Below are 22,366 nucleotides of genomic sequence, written 5' to 3'. Positions count from 1 at the left end.
TGGAGATTTTCTCCAAAGGAAGAGCCATGGAAGTGAGGGTGGAGCAGATTTTCCATAAAGGATGAGCAATAGATATATGGGCGGTGCTGATTATACACGTACCTCGTTTAGAGAGTGGGGCATAAATGTGCACCTGCTGTGTCACATCTTTTCTTACACAAGTCTTTATCTGCCCCAGAGTTCCTATTGGGGAAATGTACAAAGCAGCAAGGGGCAAATATGTATCATGTATGCATGGCAGAGCCCAATACAACACACGTACCTAAACCACAAGGTTTGGTGCCCAGGTATACATTACTACAGCGAATTCCAGGAAAGAATGTTGGTCCTGCTGAATCAAAGTGTTTTACCCAATTCTGTGACTATGGGTAAATATGATAATATAGCCTTAGTGCTCGCCATAGCAGCCTCCACCGGCCATTAAAAGCCCGCCCCAGCGTTAAAGACCTGAGCCGGAGGCAATGGCATTTAGCATGGGAGCAGGCCTTTAATCTACGGTAGAGCCCGCTACAGAGGTCTCCAAGGCTATTAAAACATTCCACCCCAAGAGGGCAGGATGTTCTAATTTGTAAAACAAAGGCTCATTCACAGATGTTACTGTGAACAAACATTGGAATGTTGATGCCCCGGGCTTTTACTGGCCATTAGAAGCCCGGAGCACTCCACTGTCTTCATAGGAGAAGTCAAAATTGCAATGTTCTAATACATAAGACTGTCAGCCTTTGCATTTTCTTGCATAAACCATTAAAAGTTGGTGTAGAATGGAATGATGCTTCAACACCATAGTGTGAATGAGGGGAGAAGCAGGGGGTGGGGTCTGATGACACCAGCAAACCCTCGCCATTCCACACAAGTGGCTCATGGGAGGAAATGAGTACTAAAGAGAAGGACGGCACCAGCTGATGTGGAATTCAGGAAGGAATGGCCCAGAAAAGGCAACACCCCACCGGCCCTCCTACTCCGGCCATCTTCTCTGCAAGAAGGTCCCTTTTATGTGCCAGACTGTAGCACTGGCATAACGAAACTTGAGGGTGGCCCCCCTGCAAGATATGTGGAGGGCCCCCCTCGGGCCTCAATTAGGAGCTCTCCTGCTGGAGTATTGTGCAGAGGGGGCCCGCTGGAGCTTGGTCCCCCACTGCGGGGGCCTCGGGGGTCTGTGTTATGCCACTGGACTCTAGTAGGGAGACGTGTGCACACGTTAAGGAGTCGCAAAATGCTCCCATCAAATATATGCAGGCAAAAAAAATCGTTTTGTACCATTATTGTGTTGTGTATTTGTTTTAGGCACGTTGTTGACTTAGTTTACCTCGCTGTTATTAGCTACAAAAATTCTATGCATTCCACCCCAGCAGACACTGATTTAGACTGTACAAAAATTCAAGTAATTTATAGACAATTTCAAGCTTTCACAAAAAATAAATGTTTTCAGAAGTTATTGCTTCTTTTACTCAGTTCATTTTGACACTTTAGAAATTGCCCTCTGAAAACGCCTATAAATCTCGCTAATTTCCTTTTTTAACTTTAATGTTATTCATATATCTTATTCATTTCAGATGTGTTGAGAAACTTAACAAATTACAGGCTTGTTTACTTACAAGACAGCCAAACCCAGTTTGAACTGCAAGTGTTCAACAGAGAGAAAATGTTTAATTATCACTACACTGGGTGGCAATAACTGCTCTAAGGTGACCAAAAATTAGCACGTATTGCTCTTAAAAACCCTTTGGATCAATACACTGATTGCTTTATAGGTACAAAGTTGGTTCCAGACCTTACCAAAAAATCTGAAACTTGGCTAAAAATAAGAGATAAAAACATATTTTTAGCGAAACTGTTATAAATAAACAAATACATGCTTAAAAAATATAAGTGAAACTATATTACAGGCTTTAAAGCTTTTCATGATCCAATTCTGCAAAAGGTTGTTAGAGAACTAGGTCACAAACCAACAATATTACCAACTGCCACACAGACAAAGCATTGTTGTTAACAAAGCTCTTTCAGTCACGGCTTTTTTGGGGAAATTAAATCCACACTCAAACTACAAAAAATAGACTCCAGTGAACAGAATGTCCACCTCGTGTGATAATTACATTATAGTGCATATTCCAGTGGTTCTGGCAGCAGACATGGAGTTTTCAAGGAGCCTTCTGCGGTAAATCCTGGCAGGGCAAAGCTCCAGGGGCTGGTGGATCAACACCCTGGGGAGGCGCAGTGGGGCAGTGCCCTACGCTGGGCGAGCTAAGGATATCAGAACCGCAGGTGGTTTGCCAGCAATGCATCAATCAGTTTAAATATTTATTAAGGTTGGTAGGAAGACCTCCACCAGCAGCGGTCCGTGGAGGGAGTTCCGTGGGGCGGAAAGGCGGGGCGGGGGAGGGGCAGGGTGGGGGGTACTAAACACCGGAAAATGGATAATTGGAGATAAGTAAACAATTAAATAAATAAAACGAATTTCGTAGAGCGCTGCACCGCATTTTGTGATGCAGGGCGCGCTACGAAATTCGTTTTATTTATTTAATTGTTTACTTACCTCCAATTATCCATGTTCCGGTGTTTAGTACCCCAACCCTCCCCTCCCCTCCCCCGCCCCGCCTTTCCGCCCCACAGAACTGCCTCCACGGACCGCTGCTGACCTCCACTGATTGAGTGATGGCCGACAACCCCCACCTCTTCCTGGGGCTTGACCTGCGGGCTCAAATCAAGTAGCGTTGAACCATTTAGAATGTGACAGGTTTCTTCTTGTGGAATAGGTTAGGAAATAGGCAGGGCTGCTGGATCCTCGGTCATAATCCTCCCCCGCCCCCTGTGGTTTAGGCCATTCCAGGGGAGTCAGACAGCAGTGAACCTGCCAGAAACTGGACTGGCCCAATTGCTGCCTGGGTTGGGCCCGATTTCAGCCCATTATTAGAGCACTGTTACTTAGCTCCATCCTGACTCACCACTTCAGGGTTCGACAGTGAAGCTGCAAGGTAAGGAGGTCAAGGCGAGGAGAGGATGGAGACAGAAAACAGGCATGATTGAACCATCTCAGTGTGCATAAATCAGCTGCACCAGATGAATAACTGGGAAGCACTGGGTCCAATTTCAGCTGTACACAAGGCTTACTGAGTTTCGCTATGAGTTTATTTGTATTTGCGATTGTCAATTTTTTCTGCATTCCGTGTATGAATGAGTGCATAGTAATTGATTGGACTAAGCTGCATCGTCATAAATAAAAATAAAAATAAAAAAAGATTGGCAATGGGGTTATATAGATTTATATATGTGTAACAATGAATATTCCAAAACTTTCCTCACTGAGGGGCTCTGAGTGACATCTAATAATACGACAAAAGTGCAGCTTGAGCCGTCTACACTGTCACTCAGAACTTCAAGGTGAAACACACCCCTGTTATTCAATTTTTACCCATGCATAATTTTATGTGATATACTGCCCCCAAAATCATCTCTTCCTGCTTTCAAATGCTACGCAGGGGCAGAGAAGTAATGGGAAGTAGTGGATACCATGGCTTCTCCTCCATACCCCAAACTTAAAAAACAAACTGGCTTCCAGCCACCCATTCCACCACCCTCTGTGCCATCCCACCACCTCCCCTCCCGAGGCTGTGCGCGCTGCCCTCTATCAGAGCAGAGAGCCAGTGTTGAGCTGACAAGCTCTCAGAGAGACCTGTCAGAACAGCCTGGAATTCCTTCATGACATAGTGACAGTACGTAACAACTTTTTTTATCCACGGCTGCTACGTCATAGGAGTGAATATCCATATTTAGAATTTTGCTCTCAGTGACAATCGTGCATAGCAACTACACTGTGCAAAAAGTCAAAAAAGAGTTACCAGCTGGAGGTAATTGAAAAACTGGGAATAATCGAGCACCGTCCACTGTAAGTACTGTGCCCAGGGTCAGAATTTTGACATGTCCTCTGCACAGTCCCCTTACAGCAGTATCCTTAGGAATAGCATGTAAACCATGCCCTGTAGGCATGGCATACATTTCAACCGTGCCCTCATACCTATGCCCAGTCTACGTACAGGGAATAGACTCTGAGCATGTGTAGCAGGGGCAGTGAACAAGGTAGGGCCTAATGTTTCAGTTTGCCACTAATGAAGCATTTGAGTGCCTCCTTATACATTTTGAGGTTTGCCTTAATATTCGCTCTACACTTTATCCAATCCAAACATATCCACCAAACGGCCATTTACCAACAACAGCCCTTATCAAAGTCTAATGAGTAGAGGCAGTTCATATCCTCAGAAAAATGTGTCAGAAGTCTGCTGAACTGTCAGCAATTTGGTGCAGAAAAAAGGTCAAATCTGCGGAGAAAAATCTATCAAATCTGCACTGTTTCTAAATTTGGTAGCAAAAGAATCCACAAACTGTTTCAGATACTGCTCAACAAAATTCCTTATTTTCATAATTTGTGAATGTTAAGAATGAAGCGCGTTGAAATATGCAGGGTCTCTCTCCCACTCATGCAAATGTATTTACAAACTGCAGTTTGTCGTTCTGAGCCGCTCACCCCTCCCCTATCATTGGCGCTTGTATTTTCACACCGGGATCTCTGCACCCCCCATACCTTCAGTTACTCCCTTTGTGTGTGTGTGTCTGTATGAGCACACAAGAGCTTGCCACTTGTCGTCGTAGGAGACAGAAGAGAAGCTTTACTGCTTGACTGGGTGAGTGGCAGGGCAACTTCCTTCCAGGGATGTGCTGTGGAGATGCCCACTGCTCAGCTGAACCTGCCATTCAGCTGAGATGCCATAACAATGAAAGACAACTGTGTCAGTTTTAGCTTGTGCCGCAACCCTACGCTGATAGCTACCACTATGGCCACAACTCACTGGCCTCTGTATATTTTAGCTCTAATGAGAAGTTGAAGCTAAGACGGTATATATCAAAGACATTCCACAAAATTTCTAAATTTTTTTTAAAATATCTCAAATGTACATTATATGCAGGAAACTAATTAAGCTGATTTTGAACCGGAAAAATCTGTGCTTGAGGGCTGTGCCTTATCCTACAAATGAACTCGGTGTTGCTGGATGTAAATCTTTGACCTTGACGTACCTCTCTGCAGCTTTGATGGAGTTGCCGACCAATCCTCCCGCGAGGACTCTACTTTCTGTCAACCACGGTGGGATGCTCCACTTGTTCCCCTCAAAATTCCACTCATATTTCTACGACAATCTTTAACAACACCTTCCCAGCTGACTCTCTGTTAAAGTGCTGCAAGAGTCCACGCGCTACTGTCAATTCTCATACCATCTACATATTAAAGAGTTAGCTTACCCAATTGATTTCAGTGCCGACACCTGTAATTCAGAATTTTATCACTATACCCCAGACTTCGACAGATGTCAACCGAAAGAGACTCTCTACATGCAAATGATTCGCGTAAAGCTGTTGAGGTCTTGAATAGATTTAACTCCTGAAAGGAAACTAACAAGGTAGTCCTTCAGTATCAACTGGTGTTGACAACCACAATCACATTAACCTCTCTGCCAATCTCACACCCCCATGTCTTTGCTGTCTTGCCCTCTCCACCACTGCTTTCTTGTGCCCCCAAGCTCTCTTTCCATGATATCTGGACCTTCATATAAATTACAAAATACTCTCATTCCACCCATTCACTCGTCTTTTCTACAGCGGTACCCCCCCCCCCCCCCACATCCCACCTGGCCCGTCTTCAGTTGATTCAACGTCCTTCTTTCCACTTTCTTTTGCGTGCTGCTTTTGGCAAAACTCACCGTTCCTCCCACCTCTCCACACCTAGCTCTTTCAAACTATCACGCAGAACTTCTTGCTTTCTGCAGCTTCCTTCTATTATGCTCCACCCTACACATACCAAATTCACCAAGGATTAAATAGCCCACAGTATGAAACCTCATGCCCTCGAATGTGTGACTTCTCCACTCCTTAGCCCCTTAATCGCTTACTTTTTCTGCCCCTCAACTTGTCAGGTCTAGAATTGCCTACCACCAGGGCTCATCACAAGACCTCTGTAATTAATGTATGAAAAAAGCATCTGTAGATCACATCACCCTGCTCTCACCTTCCCCAAAAATCCCTCTTCTTGAAACCTTCCGACACCCTGCCAAGTCTCTCATCACATCTGCCTCTGCGTGTAAACCCAACAGTCAACCGACCACCATGACTTCCTCTTCGATACTTGATGGGCTAACTTTATTTTTTATTTTAAAGGGCACTGTATCATTTCTGGGGCTTTGCAGCAGTCTTTATGGAAGGTTTATCCGTGTTAAAATGTAAATTTAACACGTTTGTGGCAAATAAACAAGCCTGTCTTGTATAGGTAAAGACTGATTTAGGAGTAAAAATACTTATTGAAAAATAAATATAAAAAATATGTTTTAATTCGGCTCATACGTTTCTCAAACATTGGGCAATTATTACATTGCAGATGTGTAATCTTTGTAGATAAGAAAAGAAAAAAATGGTATTTGCAATCTGCGTTATTCAGATATTTGTTTAGAGAAAACCTTTCACTTGACTACACTGAGCTGTGCTTTCGATCTAGAAGCCCAGATTAGCAAGGGTCAGATTGCACTCAATACTGAAGCTGTTCGATTAATATTAACTGAGTTATGTATGTTGTAATAATCAGTCTGAATGATTACTGTTATTGGTATTTTCTTATTGCTATTATAATATCCAGTACAAATACTAAGTGTTAATGTTCGGTTCTTATCCGGCACATTTTTTCAAAAAGTGCTCATTTTACCGACAAAAAAAGGTTTATTTGCAAACTTCTGAGGTGTGATTTCAAGTGTGTTGAGGCACCGTGGGAGCTGATATGAAAATTCGAATCCGTATCCCGTACACACCTAGTCATTTACCCACAATTACAGCCTGCGCACGTGCTCAATAACAAAGTGCTTTGAAGTCGACGCACCGAGGCATGGTTGGTGCTATGCATTACAGCTGGCAGAAACATGTACGCAGCACTAGAACTCCATGCCGCCTGCGCATAATCCGTCAACCCCACTTCACACATCCTTCAGGGCAGGCAGAGCCCCCGGGGTCCGCGTCCACGAGAGGGGGGGCCGCGGCTCTCCAAGTTCATCTCTCTCCCAGCGGGACCCTAAACTCATCCTCAATGCCTCCGTCCTCAGTCAGTGCCGTCTGCGGTGGAATCCGCAGCGTCTGTGTCCGCTGTCGCCCACGGCCCCTCTGGCGAGTAAACAAGGCAATGGGTCAGCTCTAAGTAGCGGGAGGGTGGCCTCTGATCTCGGCGCGGCTCCTACTGTTGGGGGCACGAGAAGGGCCGTGCTGCTCCCCGCCGGGCGTGTGACAGAGGACGGCCTCACACGGCACCTTCGGATCTCACGCCTGGGAGGCGAGACTGCCCACCACAGGGAACTGAAAAATCCAACTTTAGCGGGATACTGTCAGGATCTGCTAGAGCACAACTTCACATGGCTTAATTTGTGCAGGTGCCTGCCGGCGGTACGCACCGCCTCTCATTTTTGGGGGGCTTATTTTCCACATTATAGTTTGACCCAGAGTGAAAAAAAACAGAAAAGGGAGAAAGAAACTGAAAGAGGGGTAAACGGAGACAGCATGGAGGTATACGAGCCCTTCGCTAGAGTGAGATAAAGACGCAGGGAGTTGGGGTGAGAAAGAATCAAGTTCTAGGCATTCTAGATATCGGACACCCCTACATTTGGCTCCACTCGTGAAGAGCTTCAGCACTCCTGTACTTCGTTTTCACAAATTAAGCAATGGCATAACACGAACGTTTGTAAAGGGCAGGTTCCTACACCGGGACTTAATAACAAATGCTTATTGTTAGCCAATTGTGCGTTTCTCAAGTTATCGACATAAAGAGGATGAATGGCTGAGTGGGCTATGAAACCAACATAGATTTTCGGATTGGGTTCACTAGTCACCAGACCCTGAACTAGCAGCGGCGCTTTTGCATTAGCTGCCCGAATGCTGTTATCAAATCATTACATAGTGCTTTATTGTCATTGGTATAGCAATTTCAGAGGAATTGCTTCCATTAGTAGACATGACATACGCCTGGGAATGCAGGCGTAAACCAGGAGTAAGTCACACTTACTAACATAAACAATGTAGTGACTCGTGCCCTAAATTGTCACACACTTGTAATAAGCATTACGGCACGGAGAACCAATGGCCACGAAAGAAATAAAGTCTTAAACTTAACAGTGCACAGATAATTAAAATTAAAAAAAGAGCAGGGGTTAATAGCTAATCAGAAGGAAAGGGCACTCGTGAACCAGGCGGAGTGAAATGTGGGGGTCTGCGGAAAGGGGGTGTAATGGACGTAATCACCTCTCCTTGGGAAAGTTTGTCAATTCGACAAACCCGTTTCCACTCATCGGGCACCACTTGGGTGGTGATGTGTGTCAGGGAGCGTGTGCCACGCCGAACGCCCTGGTGTTAGCTTTCACAGCACATCCGCAAATAAAGCCGCAAATATCGTATTGATGCCGAAATAAGGAAATAGAAAGCAATAAACCAATTATGTGCTCTCGCAGCCTTAAGTGCTAGAGGCAGCGAGCTTTTCGAGGAGGATAAAAAAAAGTTAATTTGTAAGGTTGCATTTGTCAGAGAGAAGGACGTCAGGGCTTTCATGATCGGGCGAATCAGCCAGGCGTTTACGTTTAATGGCGGAACTATGAGACGTTCGCTCCCCGCTATCAAAGTGACATCACAACTAAAGCATCCGTCCTCCCTCGAACCCCCCCCCCCCCCCTCCCCCTGCGAGAAGCCCCCAGCCCCTGGCCAGTCGCGGCGCAGATGCAGACATAAAAGGATAATGACATATTTATGTTACACGCCCGTATCACAGGCGCAGGGCGACCTTAATCTCCTAATCACTAAAATACATTTAAAATAGCTACAGGAATGTTAAATCCGCCGTGAGAACGCGCAAAAGCCTGAAACACTCTAGATTATACGCGTAATCCACCTCCCACCAGCCCAAATTCTAATGGCACTGTACGCAACATGGATGCTTTAAAAAGCGCTGCGAAGAGGCTGCATGTCACCAGACGGAGCTACATAAAAAACAATGTAGTAAATAAACAAATAAAGATGCATCATATATTAGTGGGCTGAAGTGCCTTCGGTTTTCACACCAGGGCTCGCACAGCACTGAGATGCAAGTGGGGCTGACAAGGACCAGAGTGCGGGTCACCACACAGGTTTGAACTTCACAGGGTGATCTCACAGGTAGCCTCTGTGTGAAACTCGCCAAAGTAGCGCTACAGGTGCCAGCGTGGTGCCTCGCTCAGTTCTGGACGGCGGAAGAAAGTTGTGCAAGAGAGGAGGCGAGCCCCAGCCCCGAGGGGACATGTGCCACCGGAGAGCCCAACCACAGCGTGCATGTGATGGTCATGATCTCAGCTCTACCTCACGTTCACCGTGTGATGCGGTGAGGCTGTGTGCGAGAGGGAGGGGTGACTTACTTGCGTGCTTGGAGCAGCAGCTGCTGCCTGTTCCTCAGGGGTCCAGTGACGTGCATGTGCTCGGACGAGGTAGCGGAGGTTCGGCACCGGCTCTGGTGGCGGAGTTCAGCAACTTGCCTGAAACGGGAGCCCGAGCCTCCCCCGGCTCCCCTGCGGCAGAGTGCGCTGATCCAGGCGCGGCGGAGGGTCCGCGGATTCAAGCTAGGGATGTGTGACAGCCGAGCAGGCTGGAGGCGTGGGATCCGCGGAAGTTCACTCCGTCACGCGCTGCTCGGAAGCCCCGCGTCCCCGTCAGCGAGCCAGAGGCCGATGTCCACGCCGAGCCCAGCCCAAGGCACACTGCGCGCTTCTCTGCCCCGAGGGGGCTGCAACCTTCATCCTGACAGTCACTTTAGTCTCTTGTCTTTCGTACAATAGTGCTGGGCTGGTCGTGCCGCCTGTCTGCGGGATGAGAGCGGCACATGCAGCCCCTGCAGGATTGATTGTAAACTGCACGGAGAGCGTGGAAAGGAGGGGATGAATGGAGGGAGGGGAAGGGGCCACCTCCTGCCGGAGAACAGAGTCGCATGCAGGACGTACCTGTCACTTCTGTCCCTGTAACGTAATTTCTCACTCCCTGGCTTTTCCTACTCTCCTTTCTCAATATTTCTCCACATTTCGTTCCAAACATCTTCCAATCACTCCCAGTATCCGCCTTTCTTTCTTTAATCATTTCTATTAACCAATTTCATTATTTTTTCGTGGTTCTTCTCCTTCCTATTTATCTTTCTTAATACACGCTTGCCTATTTTCTTTCCCGACATTATCACCCCCATTCCACGCTGTTCTCCTTTAATACTTTCTATCTTCCATCCATCCTTTTCATCTGTGTGCAGGGGGAGCGTAAGCATGAGTGGGTGCATCATGGGGAGGACCAAATTATGCAGCAGGTTTGACTAAATTATGTGGCAAGAAATGCGCCACATTTTTTTGATAATACTGCTTCATTAATTTATGTTTTTTTTGTTTACACATGCTAACACTGTCTGGAAAAAGATGTATCTTATTAGTACTGGTTTAACAACCAAATACAGAAATAAACATTTGAAAAATAACCAGTCAAGCTTTGCAGAGGGCCGTCCACTGCGCGGCACCACACGTCTCTGCGTTTTTAGTAACTTTCAAATCCTTGGAGCTAGAAACTTTTTATTTGTTAAAATCTGCAGATTAGGCAGGAGATATTGGATTAAGTGGCAAATGTGGCAAATCCGTAGTTATACAGAAAACATCATGGCTGCAGAATTGCAGAATTCCAGTGGCCCTGATCATGAGGGTGGGCCTGGAGTGTTTCCTCTTTGTAGTTTCACCCGCTTGAGGCCGCGGTAACAGTATTTTTTTTTTCTTTCTCAATTTGCTGTCTGTCTTTAAAATCCAAGCAAACACTACACAGATCGTAGCTTCGTGGTTTTACTAAATCTGGGGTTTCGCATCTCTGAATAACGAAGAACATCTACCTTGTCACCATTCTTTCAGAAACTATATCTCAAAGACTGGTGTGCTACTTAAATATACATATAGATACAGAAATACAGATGTGGATATAGAGAAAGAGAACACAAGAGGGTAGCGGGTTAGAAACAGTACTGCTTCTTTGTGGTGTGCACTTCTTGACTATACTGTTTGCCTTGTCACTGCTCATCCTGTCAGCGTGGCCACTCCCTGTGATTGGTTGTTAAGTAATCCAGACGAGCAGTAGAGAGAATAAAAGTAGTTTATTTCAGTAAAGTTACAGCATCACCAGGGAGCGTCCAGTGCCATTGATCTCTAACCTCCAACTGACCACAAGAGCACGGCACGGACCATACACTCTAGAATGTATAAAGAGTGAAGGGTCCGTGCCGAGTTACATAGCAACCATGTACACAACACATCTAGCCCCCTTAACAAAAAAAACCCCAAAACAACAACAAAATGCAGAATAAAAGAACAAATCATTTATACAACTTATCCTTAATGCGAGTAACAAAATCTGAAAGCCAAACCGTTTTTTTGCGTAAGCGGTTGGTTTCAAGCAATTCTGGAACAGCTTCATTGACCTGAGAAGTGCCAGTGTCAGTGGACACAGTGGAAACAAAAGAATTCTCAGTACTCTGCTCATCACTATGTTCGAGGACCACAGGACTGCTATTAACAATGTCTTCACCCCTGTCCTGAGGAGGCCTAGATGTATCATTTGGCCGAAACGCGTCCACGTCGACAGATTCTGATAAGAGGAGTCTGATGAGATACTGTTTGATTTACTTTAAAAGACTCTATGCACAATTTTGTGATTAAGGTTCTGCAGACATTTAGAGCCAATTGTGCGAATAAGACTACCTCTAAGTGTATTACCTATAGGGAATAGGTGAACACTCCTTTTTCGACGATTTGGGTGGAAGGAACCTAATACTATTGTCATTATTATTAATTTTTTTGTCAGTTGTATGTAAGTGTTGTATGTGTATGTATATATATATGTATATGGTTTATTGAGAGAAGTTCTAAAGTTATGATGAAGTGATCTGGATTACGTTAATTAAATTATGTAATCATTTGTTCTTTGGTATGTGATTGTTTCCTTTGTTGAAATGTATTTTAATGAATAATAGGACTATGCACTACTAATAGAGGAATATTCAGTCTTCTATTGAAAAGTAAGATTTACATATATATTTTTTCCTCCTGGCCATTTTTCGATTTTTTCATTAACAATGTCTTCATCATCAAAATTGTGCCTAGATGAAATGCATTTCTCACAATACAAACATTTTTGTTAGCCTTGAGCACAGCAATTCTACTTAGATTCCATACCTTGCCATTGGAAAGTCTAACTGATTTTTTTAAAACATCCTTCACAGTAAAAGGTCCCATATATTGGCTTTGACCCTTCAGAACTTTCCAAGGTTTCTTGACCTTAACCAGCATACCAACCTGGACAACTGGATCAATCTTGGAACCTCTCTTCAAATCAAATCTATGCTTTTTGACCACATGAGTTTTTTCATTTGTTTTTCTAACCAAGTCAAGGTCAATGCGACTCCTGGTGGAAGTGACTAACCAAGAAGGGCTACATTTGGCTCTTGGTAATCTTCCCATCATGATTTCAAAGGGAAAACAACTAGTCATGTCATTAGGAGTAGTTCTATACTTCCACATGGTTTTCACTACTTGAAATTCCCACTTGTCATCCTCAACTCCGGTGACCTGTATGGTGCTCTTAAGTACCCTATTGAATCTCTCCATGACACCATTGCCACTAGGGTTATACAAAGAAGTGGTACAGTGTATGACACCAACCTTTTGAAAATAGTCCTTGGCCTTGTTAGAAATTAATTGTACCCCGTTATCAGTAATAACCCTGATGGGTAAACCTTCCACGGTGAATGTTTCATCAAGAAATAGCAGTACATCATCAGCGTTCACTCTTCAACCATTTTTAAAACAGGCCACTTAGAGAATATATCAACAGCAGCTCTAATGAACTTCTTCATTGCGCCTATGGGGCCCATAATATCCACAGCAATAGTCTCCCAGGGCCCATTTGGAACACAGTGTTCACCCATATTGGGTTTGAGTGTCTTCAAAGACTTGTCAGTATTAACCCAGGTGACACCATCTCTAACAATGAGCTCCACAAAAATGTCCAAACCTGGCCACCAAAATAACTTCCTGACAGATTGTTTTGTTCTTACAATGCCATTGCGGCCCTCATGACCATGAAGAACAACTGTATGCCTCATACCACTAGGAGGTACAGCCCTGTCTCCCCTCCAAATGGTACCATCGGTGAATGATAATTCACGTCTCACCTCCCAAATACCTTTAAGCTCAGGAGCGAAATCTTTCTCAGAAGGCCAGCCATCAAGGATATATTTCTGAACTTTTTGCAAAGTGTGATCTTTTAGGTATTCAGCAGACCACACTTCATTCTTGATGGGTAGAGGACCCTCATCATGTACTAGAGCAATCTGAAAATCATCCCAAGGATTATGGACATGCTCCCTAAGAGGTAAGGGTAGTCTGGATAAAAGGTCGGCAGTGACATTCTCTTTGCCAGGGACATACACAATTCTGTAAATAAAATCTTGTAGTCTCATGGACATTCTGGCAATTCTTGTCGAGGCATTCATCATACCATCAGTAGTGAGCAAACGCACCAAGGGTTTATGATCGCTACGGATCTCACATTCTTTGCCTCAAACAAACACCCTAAAATGCTCCAGGACCCACACTCAAGCTAAGGTTTCCCTTTCAATAGTTGAGTATTTCTCTTCAGAAGGTGTCAAAGTCCAAGAGACATAAACAATAATAGTTTCCTTACCCTTTTCAAGTTTCTGTGCGAGCACCGCTCCCAAACACTTGGAGCTGGCATCCGTGGTAATAACACAAGAAAGAAGAGGGTCAAAACTACTGAGCGCTGTGGCATTTTCAATAGCATATTTTACATCTTTAAATTCCTTCTCACACACCTCGCTCCATACAAATTTGCTTTTGATTTTTAGCAACTGTCTAACATTGAACACCCTGCATGAGAAATTCGGTATGTACTTAGCGTAGAATTCATTTAAGCCCAAGAATGATCTTACATCATCCTATGAAGTAGGAGAAGGTACCAAACGAATTGCCTCAACTAGTTCAGGTTTGGGTTTGATGCCATCCTCACACAATACATGACCGAGATTAGTCACTGATAAAACCCCAAATTTACATTTTGAATGCTTCACAGTCAAACCGTTAGAAGATAATCTCCCCAGATCTAAATCTAAAGTATGATCATGATCAGTTTTGTTGTTAGCAAACACAAGGATATCGTCCTGAAAACACAATGCATTTTTACAATCCCCAAAGATGTTGTGCATGGTGCGCTGGAACACAGCCGTAGCAGACTCAAGACCGAAGGGCATTCTCTTGAATTGATAAAATCCAATTGGTGTAACAAATGCAGTGTATTTCTTCCAATCTTCATCAAGGAAAATTTGATGGTAGGCGGCGGAAAGATCAATACAAGAAAAGAACTTTGCCCTACCTACTAGTGCCAACATTTCCGAAATCCTAGGTAAGGGACATTGGTCAACCACAATATTGCTATTAAGGTGCAGCAAATCAATGCAAAGCCTGATGTTACCACTAGTCCGTCTGGCCACGACAATGGGGGAAACCCATTCAGAAGATTCGATCTTCTCAATAATATTACTCTCCACCAGTTTGCCAAGTTCTTTTTCTACTTTCATTCTCACTGATATGGGAATATTTCTGGGTTTAAAGATTTTGGGACAAGCATTATCCTTCAAAATGATCTTGTGTCTAAAATTTGCTAATTCACCAATGTCATCTTTGAAAACTTTGGAAAATGTGTCAAAATTCTACTGTATTTTCCTGAATTTCCCATCACCATGATAGGATCAGGGTTATTAGGATTGAGGATAATATTAATTTTTCCTTGCTCGAACCATCCTAAGACTGACGGCCCTTGTTTGGAAACATACAACCTTGCAACACATTCACGGTCTTTGAACCTGAAAATAAGTAAACGAAACCCAACAATTTTTATTCTTTCTCCTGAGTTCCCTTCAGGATTGATGTTAGGGGAATCTAAACTGGACCCAAGTTTCTCTAAAAATGTAGACTGCCAAACATTCTCATTCACTATAGAATATGGAGAGCCAGAATCAGCGTAAATTTGTATCTCTATACCTCCAATAGTCATATTGCATATAGGTTTCTTTTTGACTGCCGCATTATCAATGTTCAAAACGACATGAGAAGAATCTCTAATGTTTAACCAGTATGATTTTTCAAAGTCTGTGCACCTGTCATCACTATCACTTTCACCCGGATCATTCTCATCAACACATTTAACCTTACCACTTTTAGCTTTTCTGCACATCTTAGAGAAATGCCCTACAAGACCGCATACAGAACACCTCTGTTTAATGGCAGGGCAAACTTTGTTGTTAGCTAAGTGAGATTTACTGCCACATCTGTAACAAATAAACCTGTCTTTGTCAGGCACAGCATTACGTTCCCTTGGAGTGCTTTGCTTTTTTGAGGTAATATTAACAGTGGTATTACCAACTTTGGCAACAGCAGTACTGGCCTTACCAGCTTTATCCTTGTCCTCTGCCCTGACTTCCTTCATACTTCTGCATGACTTCTCAGCTTTCCTAACTATTGCTAAAATATCGTCCAATTGGGAATCTCCGTTGACCCACAATCTATCTTGGATAGAAGAATCTCTAACATGCATGACCACTTGGTTCCTTATAAGATCTTCTTGCAAGTTTCCAAATTGACAATCGAGAGAAAGAGTTCTTAAAGCTGAAACATAGGTGTCAACTGATTCATCTGCGTTCTGTTTACGCTGAAAAAACTTGTACCTAGTAATGCCAATACATACTTTAGGTGAAAAATAACAATCAAAGTCATTAAGAGCAGCTGTAAAACCACTTTCATCACTACCACCACTAACTCTTATCATTTGGCTGTAAGCTTTAAGCCCCTCAGGTCCAACAGAGTGCAAGACAATTCCTTTTTTCTGAGCTGGAGACACTTTTCCTTGAACATCAAGAGTGTCAATATAATTAATAAAGTACGCTTTCCACTCAGGCCACTTCATGCATGGAGAAGAACCGGCAGGCCAAAAACACTAAGGAGGAGCTAGATTGTAATGTTGAGTAGACATTTTGAAGCAGAAAAATAAGTGTCATATAAAGGGAATTGTTCACTGAATAAGCGCGAACCAGTGTCCAAACTTCACCCTTTAATATCGAAAACGAATGTGAATTGCAAGGAAAGTTACCACAAATGCCTCCGTAGAATGTCAGCGCGTTAATTCACCAGCAGTAGAAAAGGAAGACAAGCAATGAGCTGCGTACGGCCAGGGTTGCTAGGCGACACACAAAACAAAATGGCGGCACGTTACGTGAAGGAACGTGATGACGCTGACTCACGTTCACAGACGACAACGTACGAGTCTTACGTAATGCGTGTCACTCCAGATTCCGTGTAGACTCAGGATTCTGAAGACACCAGAAGGAAGGATTGTCTAAACGTGGGTCACTCCAGACTCCTCGTAGCACAAAATTCTGAAGATGTCATCAACCTTCAACCCCAACGGTAAGATTTGAAAGATGCGGATTATAAGGTTGAGTGAAGAACGACTCTAAAATAAAAAAATAAAATATACGAGCGCAGCTTCACAAATCACAGCAACTCCACAAGTAGGCACACATAGAATGAAACCTCCCAAATAGGAAATGCTCATTGAAGAAATTGGAAGAAAAATAAATATTAGTTGTATCCAAATTCCACACGCAGGTCCGTAGGGTGATGCTGTCTCATCCTCCGTCCCCAAATTGTTAAGTAATCCAGACGAGCAGTAGAGAGAATAAAAGTAGTTTTTTCCAGTAAAGTTAAAGCATCACCAGGGAATGTCCAGTGCCATCAATCTCCAACCTCCAACTGACCACAAGAGCACGGCACGGACCATACACTCTAGAATGTATAAAGAATGAAGGGTCCATGCCGAGTTACACAACATTGGTGCTGTGGGTTGGTAACTGCCCATTTGCTGTGCGGAGTTTTGCTGTCCTTCTGGTCTGTCACTTCCAGGTTAGTCTGTTCCTGCTCTGCCATCTCCAGGTTACTCGGTCTCTCTTCACCCACCTCTAGGTTAGTCTGTCCTTGTTCTGCCACTTCCAGGTTAGTCTGTTCCTGCTCTGCCATCTCCAGGTTACTCTGTCTCTCTTCACCCACCTCTAGGTTAGTCTGTCCTTGTTCTGCCACTTCCAGGTTAGTCTGTTCCTGCTCTGCCATCTCCAGGTTACTCTGTCACTGTTCAGCCACATCTAGGTTAGTCTGTCATTGTTCTGACACCTGCAGGTCAGTCTGTCATTGTTCTGCCACCTGCAGGTCAGTCTGTTCCTGCTCTGTCACTTCCAGGTTAGTCTGTTCCTGGTCTGCCATCTCCAGGTTAGTCTGTCTCTCGTCTGCCACCTTTAGGTTATTCTGTTCCTGCTCTGCCACTTCCAAGTTAGTTCCTGTTCTTCTACCTCCAGGTCAGTCTGTTCCTGCTCTTCCACCTCAAGGTCAGTCTGTTCCTGCTCTGCCATCTCCAGGTTAGTATGTCTCTCATCAGCCACCTCTAGGTTAGTCTGATCCTGCTCTACCACTTCCAAGTTAGTCTGTTCCTGCCCTGTCACTTCCAAGTTAGTCTGTTCCTGTTCTTCCACCTCCAGGTCAGTCTGTTCCTGCTCTGCCATCTCCAGGTTAGTCTGTCTCTCCTCAGCCACTTTCAAGTCAGTCTGTTCCTGCTCTGCCATCTCCAGGTTAGTCTGTCTCTCCTCAACCACCTCTAGGTTAGTCTGTTCCTACTCTGTCACTTCAAAGCTAGTATTTCCCTGTTCTTCCACCTCCAGGTCAGTCTATTCCTGCTTTGCCATCTCCAGGTTAGTTTGTCTCTCCTCAGCCACTCCCAGGCCAGTCTGTTCCTGCACTGCCATCTCCAGGCAAGTCTGTCTCTCCACAACTACCTCTAGGTTAGTCTGTTCCTGCTCTGTCACTTCAAAACTATTCTTTCCCTGTTCTTCCACCTCCAGGTCAGTCTGTTCCTGCTCAGTCATCTCCAGGTTAGTCTGTCTCTCCTCTGCCACCTGGATGCTTGTCTGTCCTTGTAGTGCCACCTCCAGGCTAGCCTATCCTTGCTCTGTCACCTGGGTGCTGTTATGTCCATGCCAGTCGCCATAATGTGGTATGTCCTTGACCTGCAACCTGCACTGCGGTTCCATTCGGGCTGCTCATGGCTTGTGGTTGCCATCGCCTTTTTGGTAATGAATGCCTCTTCCCCTCACAGCGCAGACTCCTTGTGGTCTGCTACTTGCAGCACCGTCTTCCCCCGTCGCTCCTGCAATGTCTCATTTCACTCATCTTTGTTGTTGACTGTCCCTTCCCATTACAGTATGATCTGCTTGTAATAAGTCAAATGACATGGAGTTACTGGTTTTTCTGTTATGGGGTTGTGGAAGGATTGGGTTCCAGGCAGCGTTGGCGATCCATTCTTTTGAATAACCCTCCTTGCAACAGGGCCTACCCCATCTCCCAGATTGGGACCCACCACACAGTGCGACCATGGACCAGTGCCAGTATTTCAATTAGAAGCAATCTCACTCCTGCATCCAATTGCTAAATACCGCTTCTGGAATGTGGAGTCACTTGTGTGACCCAGTGTTCCTGTTCCTATACACCCAGCATGGCGCAGTTTGCCCTGCTACGAAAGACAATTGTCTCTTTTCCCTTTCCCCTGTATCCTGTCTCTGGTTGTATCATGGAGTGCAGCTGTTCTGGGCCCATGTCTCTACTCAAAGAGAAGTCAGTGCTTCTCGTTCTAGCATCACCCGAGACGGTGCTTCGTGTCATCTCTAGGGGGTCTCACATGAGCCATTATTTCCCTATGTGACAAAGTTTTATCACTGGTCTTGTCGTAGCATGCAGCTGGTTGGCGCCATTTTAGATGATATGTATTCATGCAGCAGTATTTTTTTTTCATTATGTATTTTTATTGCAGGTTATCTGTGGGAGTTTATTGCGGACATTTTGCAGAGAAATGTTGCGTTTTAGTTTTTCACCACTATGCAGCATCCACAAAAAGTATTTTTTAGATCGAAACAGGACCTCACATATGAGAAATGGGAGGGGCGTCACAGAGATTATTTGCAATAACATTAGTGAGCTACTGCTGCATTACACTAGTAAAAACTCACATCACAGTTCCTGAATATAAGATGGAAGCAGATTTAAAATTTGGATCAGTGCTGTGGGACACTACTGTCCGTGACCTGGCCAAAGCAGGCATCAAAGAGAAGTGATTGGATCATATATACAAAGCTGTTCCACACAGGGGCCCCCAAATACGTTTGGCTCAGGACCAAAACATTCCTTAAGATGTCCCTGACTTTACATGTGGAATTTTCATATGTTGGCATTATCTAATATGTGCTACCAGACATGCTTCACCAAATTACTTATATCTTAAAATATTTCCCACAATTTATACCCCGACATACACCCTATTGCCTTTATTTATGCAATGGCAATGCCTGCCTGGTGTCCCTTAATCTGTGTTGCATACATGTTTTTGCATGGTTTTTGCAGTGACACACATGATTGACACTGTTTCATCTACAAGAAATGTATGTTTACAGCAATTCCTCGTTTGGTACATACATGTTCTCTCCTCTAGTGTTGTGCATACTTGTTCAGAATTATGTATTCTTTGATGTAAATATGCATCTTGGCCCCAGCCTCATATACATGTTTTCACTATTTCTGAAGTGACACAAAATGGTGCATCCTTTGTGTTAAAGTGTATACATATTTTGACTATTTCTGCTTTTGCTAATACAACATTTAAAATGATTCAGCTTTGTCAAAAAACATGGCACACCTTTCCTGTTGCACACATACTTGCAATTTTCTCAGTTTGAGCTTTGAAAGGTGTTTCAGATTTTAAACTGTGGTGTATATCAGATTTTTAATGTTTTTTAATTGTGGACCTAGCCAGACCATTCAACAAGAAAGATGTATCACCCAAAGGTGGGATAGGTCAAGAGGAACAAGAAAACATAGCAAAAAAACAGAGTGCATGGAGTAGAACTCTGCAAACGAGTGTACCTAAGCTCTTTTACCATGTAAAATCTCTGAAGATTTTATTTATTCGCAAAATGCTGACTTGACAATTTGTCCTGGAGGTGAATGACTGTGTTCCGATGACTGAAATAAAATATATTATCAGCCACAAACTAGCCCCACATGAACAGCACTGTATCTGGCATCGTTCATTACTGACGTTTATAATGTTCCCTATTATGTGCCTTGAGAAAAACTCTTGGGCATATTACGAGCCAAAGCGAAACACGCATCGGCTATCAAACTGTTCCTCTACATATCAATAAATGTATGCAGTTACCATTTACTCCTTAAGCAAAGATTTTTTAAATGTAAATTCCATCTTAAAAGTACCTTCGAGAAGAGTGATGAGTCTTAAAAAACACACCATAGGTGCAATACATTTGTTACTGTCAACTGCGTAGGACGCAATCTGCCATTTGGTGTCCCAAGGATGGGTTTCCAAAGAGTTCCAAGGCACTTCAGCCAGCAGTCTGATGCGGTTCATGAGCATATGTAGGTGCTAGAGCAGAAGGTTGTATGCACATCGCTTAGGAGAATGTGTCAGTTTTGTTGAATTGTTGGGTTTTAAGGTTGAGGTCAGAGGGCTGCACCAGGTTGCGTGCACGTTTTCTCATTCAGTACCTGTGCCCATTGCCCGTCAGATCGCTCAGGGAGCTAATGGAAGCTGCTGTAGGACATCGTAGTATAGTCAAAATACTTTATTTCCAAGAAATACATTCTTATAGAAATATTACACACATTTCCCAATTCATAAATATAGACCATTTTTAAATAGACTAAAACAACGATATATAGTCATATTTGTCAGCCACCCATACTGACAAATTATACAATTACAGGCATATGAACATTATGCCATGGACGTTGTAATAGCCAGTCAGTTTGGTATATATATTAACAAACATATGGCACAATTAGTGCTGGGCTCCACAGCCCTAATTGTGCAGAAAGAGTGTAATGTAGGTGCATGCACCCCCTGCTGTTCAGATAGGCCTGTATGTCGGAGGCGACTCCTTTAAAGTCTGACCATTATGTGTATCTATAGGGTATTCTAATCTCACAGACCTGAGTTTGTCATCATTTCAAAACACAAGGCAGTCACTCTGCCATACTGTGTTGGGGTGTGCTTTAAATTATTACTCTTGGTGCATATTGTGGATATTTCACACATGGGTCTGCACGGCATTTGACCAAAGATCACGCTGAGACATAGACGAGTTCTTATAGGCCATGCAAATAATAATGCTAACCTCTTATTAGTCTGTCGAGAGATGACAATGAAAAGGTACCCTGTTGGAAGTTCTTTAATTAAAAAGTTAATTGTCAGTTCTCAGAAAGTGCTCGTGAACTTGTCATGGGGTACATAATTAGGAGAGATATTAGGTATACACACAATACAGGAGAGCCTGCCCTCCCTGAATAAAAGCCAGTCTCTAATTTCCTTATTACAGGTGACTTGTGACGTTTCTAGTTGCCTGAAAAATGAAATGACGTAGCTGCTCAACTGTAATAAGTTATTACAGTTTCATTTTGATGTTACAGTGCCTGTCCTCAGAGCCATGGTGAAAGGTAAGCTATGGAGCATAACTGCAGCCGCACTTTAGGCAAGTGGAAACTGGCTCTTCGATCTTCTGGTTTGTTTTTCTAAAACAAACAGTGATGAGCAGAAAGGACATAATTAAGGTAATATGTTTATTTTTTTGCACATTAAAGGTCATCACAGGAAAAATAGATTCTCTCAGCTTTTTTCTACACATTCTGAGCTTTAGCACTTTTAAAAATCTGTCTTACATTACACTGATTCTAACACCTTTTTGCAACAAATTACTAACTGCTTTTTGATGCATTTAATTTCACATTAGAGTCTACTTTTATCATTCATGTCTGTAACCACGCTACCTCTTTCATATGAAAGTGCAAGACACCAAGCATTTAAATGATTTGCTGGAAAGGAGGTGGTCTGACCATGCATTATAAGGAATACATGTACTATTAAGAACAATGAAAGTCACCTTGTGGTTCCATGACCTTATCAAAGTACTTGCCCTTGTTGCTGTGTTTGATCTTGGAAGTCATTGCTGACTAGAACTATCCTTATTATGTGTCGGGGGATACTTTATTCCATATAGAACACAAGTACACATGTGCAGTGCTTAATTGGTAAAGTAAGAAAAATAAGTATAGGAGCCCACAGTGCTTCATAAAAT

General features: G+C 43.6%; 1 protein-coding gene across 7 annotated transcripts in view; it reads right to left on the bottom strand.

Moving 5' to 3' along the window:
• Positions 1–22,366, bottom strand: part of ZNF536 (zinc finger protein 536) — a 1,078,439-nt gene that overhangs the window by 1,006,286 nt on the left and 49,787 nt on the right. For 6 of the 7 annotated variants that reach the window (XM_085640135.1, XM_085640137.1, XM_085640138.1 and 3 more), the window contains exon 1: positions 9,456–9,863. The exons of the other annotated variant lie outside the window; for it this stretch is intronic. The gene's annotated coding sequence lies outside the window, so the exon portion shown is untranslated. Of the gene's footprint in view, positions 1–9,455; positions 9,864–22,366 lie in introns of those variants that run through there. 7 annotated transcript variants of the gene reach the window in all.

Source organism: Triturus cristatus, chromosome 12, assembly GCF_964204655.1.
Source record: "Triturus cristatus chromosome 12, aTriCri1.1, whole genome shotgun sequence".
Taxonomy (NCBI): Eukaryota; Metazoa; Chordata; class Amphibia; order Caudata; family Salamandridae; genus Triturus; species Triturus cristatus.
Note: the sequence above shows the minus strand (reverse complement) of the source record. Positions and strands in the feature narration are given on the sequence as shown.